Source organism: Lycium ferocissimum, chromosome 11 (genome assembly GCF_029784015.1).
Source record: "Lycium ferocissimum isolate CSIRO_LF1 chromosome 11, AGI_CSIRO_Lferr_CH_V1, whole genome shotgun sequence".
Lineage (NCBI taxonomy): Eukaryota > Viridiplantae > Streptophyta > Magnoliopsida > Solanales > Solanaceae > Lycium > Lycium ferocissimum.
The window spans coordinates 20679928-20686836 of NC_081352.1; the positions used below are offsets into that span (position 1 = coordinate 20679928).

At 32.7% G+C, this 6909-nt stretch overlaps 1 pseudogene; it reads right to left on the reverse strand.

The window, feature by feature from the left end:
- Window positions 1-3007: 3007 nt before the first annotated feature.
- LOC132038651 (probable receptor-like protein kinase At5g24010) lies at window positions 3008-6545 on the reverse strand (annotated as a pseudogene).
- Window positions 6546-6909: the final 364 nt, after the last annotated feature.

The window sequence follows — 6909 nt, forward strand, 5'->3', positions numbered from 1 at the left end:
CTATAATTTAAGAATTTCTAACAGTATCAATGTATTTCAATATAGTCTAGCAAGTACTTTGTCTTATTTTTCAGATTATCTTTTTCATTTTTATAGGTAATTATTTGTGTCATATTTTAGGTGACCTCATGGTGAATTTATTTTACATACACAATCAATTTATAAAGGTTAAATTCCTACGCAATGATGAGATGGATGGAGAATAGAAGTTAAAATTGTAAGGGTGGTCGTTTAGTTCTTTGGTTAGAGTTATGTAGGTAATAAGTAAAACATGAATTAGCTATACGGGTATTAAAATGCATGAATTAATTATGTAAGATTTAGTTATTCATGTATTAGTTATTCTCATAATTTATATAAGTATTAGTTATGCAAAAAAGGAATACATGTATCAAAAATTGTTTTAGAAATGTTATCTTTTATGTTGAAAAGAGGAAAAGCAACCAAACGTTGTAGTATAACTTATGTTAGATTCTATGTGGAAATTACTTTTTCCTATTTTTGCAATCAAACAATATATAAAATTTTGATAGTGTTAAGTTTTAACACATAAATAACTCTCTAACCAGCAACAAAATGGCGCTTTAAGTAATGATTTCTTTATCTTTAATTAGAGGTTTTCGAGCCGTGTCAATAAAAATCCCTTGTCAAAGAGGTACTTCTCATTTTTTACGACTGACTTAAGAAATTACTTGACTTCAAATTAATTGGGTCAGAATAAATGTCGCCATCCAGATGAAAACAAAAATAGAAGAAAAAAAAGATATAAAAGCCATGTTTTAATTCATGCCTTTGAAAGTTTGAAAACTGTACAGCAGCCCTATATCTTTGACAGGTTGACGACGACTTAGCCTACGTAGGAATTGGAAAAATAATATCTTGTCTCTTGTCGACCATTCTTTAGTATCGTTCATTTGGAGGTCTATAATGGATCATATCTCCCTTAGCTTGTGCTATAAAAGACTTCATTTTGGGACCAAGACCTAGCTAAATATTTTATTCTACTAACTAAAATCACATGCTGCGTGAGGTATGATTTTTTAAAACAAGGTGTAATTTGGAAGTATTAAATCTTTGTAATCTTCTCCCACTAACACTACAAGAAAAACTATATTTGGCAACAATTTTTTTTTATTGTCATAGATTGATTATTGTTACAAAAAATATTTTTGGCACCAAAAAAATATATTTTGTTGCATGAAACTTTTCCCAACGGCTGTTATTGCAATAACGTGCAACAACTTTTTTTTTCTTTAATTGCCAAAAATACTTTTCGCAACAATAATCAATACTATGACAATAAAATTAAATTCTTTGGCAACAAAAAAAATCATTTGCTAACAATAAAATTAAGTTGTTGCCAAATATAAAAAGGCCTTAAATTTTTTAAATAAATTCATATAATAATGAGATGATAGAAACTTGATCTAATCTATTAAACCACAACTAATGACTCAACCTAAGACATTGTATGGTTACAATGGTTTTCAAACCTCTCATATACAAACGCATCGTATTTAAGTGTGAAAAAATAAATGGGTGAGCATGATTTACCAAATTTCGAAATTTCTTTTAATAACAATTTCGCGGTAGGAGATTCATAGTTAAAAATATGCAACGTAAAATAACTTTTTTTTTTTGTTTTTGATTTTGTATGAATCAATCCAATATTTTTGACAAAAAACATAAGTAACTAATATCAATTTAGGAACTAAATGAATGTTATTAAACATTGACATCAAGTTAAATGTTTTATAGTAAATCAAATTGTATATAGAGAAATAAAAATTTGTTGATGAGAAAGCTTTTATACAAAAACTATTTAATTTAATGAGGGAAAATTTTTTTCCAAACCTTTTTTCTTACCTCACTTCCTCCTTATTCTCAACTTCTTTCATTGTTCCAAAAAAATATTAAAATTTAAAATTTCTTATTGAATACAAGGATACTAATAATTTGATAATTTTTATTATATATAGTATAATAAAAATATACATAGAATAATATTCATATAATTTTTTTCACCTATTATAATAAATTAGATATAACTCACATAATTTGATTATACACTATATAAAATTTTATATACTTTGTATGATTTTATTATACGTTGTATAATACATTATATTTTGTATATAGAAGATATTATTTGTATGTGTGGATGATCTATGGTTTCTTATAGTGTAATACTAAACATTATGTTCTTCATTCTTTTAAAAAAATGGAAATAAATGGAGAGATTTGTAATTGCTAAAAAAACCACAACTAATGAACTCAAAAAACCTAAGACATCACTTGTTTTTTTTATGATTGAAATTCATCTGTCCAAAAACTCGAACTTTGAAAAAAACCGAAAAGCGAACGCCCACCCTCTCCACTTAAATACCAAACTGTAGGCCCCAAAAAGGTGTTGGTAGATAATTTCACATCTTTAACTTTTTATAAGGAACATGGAAGTTTGTTACTGATTACAATATTTCAAAAATAATACTCCCTTCGTCTCAATTTATGTGATATAGTTAGACTAGGTACAATTTTAAGAAAGAAAAGAAGACTTTTGAAACTTGTGGTCTATTACAAGTCATAGATATTTGTGTGACTCAAAATTATTTCATTAAGGGTAAAAGGAGAAGCGTCAAGTTAAATTATTTCTAAGTATAAAAATGTGTGTTTTTTTTTTCTTTTTGGATAGACTAAAAAGAAAAAGTGTATAACATAAATTGGGACAGAGGGAATTACTACTTATTTCATGAGTTTGTATTATGGAGTAATATTTTTTTCATTTCATATTAGTAGTTGAATATTCCCCAGATTCAATTGGTGGGATTTCACTGGGTCTGTTGTTGTATTAGTAGTTAATATTTCAACTACAATATGAATCGGTTATTCAAAATTCACATAAAAAAGAATTGTTGACAATTGAAACATTAGTTGAGTCTAATGAGTGCTCTTTAAAAATCTTTAACAAAAACTAAAACCAGACACTATGGGAGGATAGACATCAGACTTTATGAACATTATATTCTATTAATACAGATGCATTGTTAGAGGCATTTGCCTGTTATCCAATGCAGAAAATGAACCGTGAATATAGTTGCAGCACTGTTTTGATACATGATATACAATTGCATAAGACAGAAGGAAGTAAAAGAACACAGAAGTACATATTAATGCATCCTAACAAAAGCTAGGCCAAATTAAAATCATCTGGCTTCATCGATTTTCAATTGTGAAAAAACCTCACTCTCACTGGCACTGACACAACTTGTGCTTACATCTATAGAAGGTAATCGATGAATACCGGGCAATGCCATCTGCCACGAAACGTCGGTGTTGGTACTATCTTCGTGAAATTCTTGGGGCTTCCCAGGGTGTTGAAGCGATAGTGCATAGTTCAAGTCCCACAACACATCCGCCATACTAGGCCTATCACTGCCATCTTCTCGCAGGCACTTCTCTGCTGTTTCCCCGAATTTCCTCAAAGAAGTTGGGTTAATTTTACCTGCAAGTAGGAATGGAAGAATTAGCCGATGAAAACATGACTCCCCCAACCCGTCCACATTTGAGCAGGTCATTGGCCCGCTCATAATTTAGCTCAGCCCAGTTTAGCCAAACCCATTTTAAACCGTCTAAAAATTGGGCTGATGTAACCCAAATTGATGCAAGAGAAACTTTGTCAAAATATTTTCAAAAAGACAAATTTTATATCTGATACTCCCTTTGTCCCAATTTACATGACACTTTTCCCTTATAGAGAGTCAATTTGGCTAATTTTTGAAGCCAAATTGGATTAGATCAACTCGATATTTAAAATCAATATTTATATATTCAAAAATTATATGAAAAATACTATAAGTTGCAATTCATCTCATGTCAACGTAATGAAAATATATATTTTAAAATGTTGGTCAAAGTTCACATATTTTGAAACTCGATAAGCGAAAAGTGTCACATAAATTGCGACGGAGGAAGTATGTTACATATAATCATAATAAAGAAAAATTAGTTTATTAGGTATCTAAAATTATAGTGTTAAAACTTAATAAGAGTTGGGCAGGTTGGGTTATGACCTATGTTGCTCGGACTCTCCAAAAATGATGCCTCACCCATGTCGGATCCTTCAAAAATGTACTACTTTTGGAGGATCCGACACGCATCCATGTCCATTTTTGAAGAGTCCGAGTAACACAGGTTATGACTCATTTTATAACCCATTTTAGCCTAACTTATTTCAGTCCAAGTAACTTTTGGCCCAAATTCAACCCAACTTGCCCATTTGATACCCTTACCTGCAAGCAATGGGTCAATTATCTTTTCTAGCTGGTTTTTTTTCATCCAAGAAAGTCCCCATTCCGCCAAGTTCATTTGATTTCTCGGAAGCAGGTTGTCTACAGCTGGTCTAGCACAAAGCACTTCAAGAAGTACAACTCCAAAAGAATAGACATCAGATTTTTGAGTGAGCTGCATGGTATTCACGTACTCGGGATCAAGATAACCGAAGCTACCTTTAACATCAGTAACCATATGTGTTTGATCAATGGGACCTGATTTGGAGAGACCAAAATCAGCAACTTTGGCAACATAAAATTCATCAAGAAGGATGTTTGTGGACTTAATGTCCCTGTGAATAATTGGCTCACTTAAACCGGTGTGAAGGTAGTGTAAGCCCTTAGCTGCACCTATACAAATTTGTAGCCTTTGATCCCACGATAATTCTGACCGTGAAGATGATTTACTAACATCTTCCTTTGAACTATACAAATGCTCTCTCAAAGTTCCCTTCTCCATGAACTCATAAACAAGTATCATCTCGTTTCGTTCATCACAGTAACCAATCAATGAAACGAGATGCTGATGACGAATTTTGGACAAGAGCGTTATCTCAGTTTGGAATTCCATAATACCCTGGCCATTTCCTGGCTCGCTTCTTTTCACAGCCACTTTAACACCATTGTGTAAAGTTCCTTTGTAAACTTTTCCAAAACCACCCTCACCAATCATAAATTTGGGATCAAAGGACTTGGTAGCATACAAAATCTCAGCAAAAGGTATCTTTAACCCAAGGTTCGTTTCAGGATTAGTGCTACTACCAATTGTACTACTTCCTGCATAAACATTCACCATCGGGCCATCAACACTCTCAACAGGTTTCGGTTTTCTTGATTTCAAACAAAACAAGATAACCACTACAGAAACAAAGGCGAGAACCACACCACCAACAGTAGAACCAATGATTATCAACAAACGATTCTTGGCTTGTCCGTTTCCCTTTGCGTTAATCAGCTCCATGATTTCCACCCCGTTCAGAAAAGCATTTTGATCAACTGAATCACTCCGAGGGCCAACTGAGATATTCATAACACCAGAACCATCTGAACGGACTACAAAATCAACATGAAAAGGAGCTGCCAATTGTGGAATATCAAATGGTCTAATTAGCTGACCAAATAGACCATATATATAGGCATTGAAAACTGTACTATTCCGGCTTTCACTAACAAAGTCACAGAAGTGTAGGCGTACAAAAAATGTAGCATCCTTATTTACTACAAAAAGCCAAGTTATGTTAAAGAAGTTGTTACGTTGTGTCTTACCATCTCTATTCATTTCTTTGAGAGTTTTATAAACAAAAGGAGGAGCATCAAATTTAGTGGATCCTCCTTCCAGATCATATTTAGGCATAGCACTATAGATTGGACGGTTCTTTGCTGATCCTTTGATAGACAAGTAATCATCATCAGGCACCCAATTTCTTCTCATGGTATCATTTTCAGGGGTAATATTTTGACCACCAACATTAATCCTATGAATTACAGTTAATGCACTCAAGGACAAATCCTTTTTAGCATTATTGCTATTTCCTTGAGGAGTGACATAAATAGCAGATTCAGGAATGAAATCTTGAGGAGTAACAAACGCTTCTATGGCGTTAACAAACGCGAAAGACGATTCTTGAGAAGGTCTAAAGTCGATTTTCAAATTAGGACCATTTACAGGGAGCAGAAACTCTTTGATGACAGGGTAAGTTACGTTTTTTGGGACACTATAATTCGACAAAATCAAGAAGCCCGAAGCCAAAACATCGAATTTGGCATCAAAAAGATTAGAAAAAGGAAAGAAATGAAGTCGTACCATGTAAACACCATTTTCCTCTGTTGAGAGTTCATAACAAGAAAATTTACTGAATATTCTGGCAGTTCCATAGAGTCCAGATAACGCGGGATTGTTAACAGAGCGACTGTAGCCCGAGTCAGATAACATGTCGCTGGAAAAAGTGGTGGTGCCGGAGACTGGTACTGAGGAATGTGAACCACAGTTGATGAAGTATTTTTCGAGGGAAGGTGTAATTAGGTGATGAGGATATGGAATAAGGAAGAAATATAAGGGAAAAGATGAAAAATGAGTGAAGATTTGCCATGGTGGAGAAGAGTGAAGGGAAGTAAAGAGGACAATTATTATACCGTTTTTGAAATGAAATGAAATGAATTTTTGGCAGAATGTAATGTAGAAAAAAGGAGGATGATGAAGTTGACTGCAAGTTGACTTGGAATAGGACTTACACTAATTAATGTAGATAGTCATTGGTTGGATGGATATCTTATTTTGTAGTAGTAGTAATTCTGAGGCCATGATTGGCCAAAAAATATCTTGAAAACAACTTTTACACACAAATATATTCCTGAATTTTGACGAATCATCATAGTATTTATTAATTTTACCTTGCCCTCACTCTACTGTAATAGAGGCCAGTGAACCACATGACAAAACTCAGACTTAATGCTACAGACATAAGCGGATTTAAAATTTCTAGAATATAGGTGTACCATTAAAAAGTAGAAGGAAAAAAATATATTGAGTAAGAATTTATTCCTATTCCTGTAAGTAAATAATACAACATTAAGAATTTAT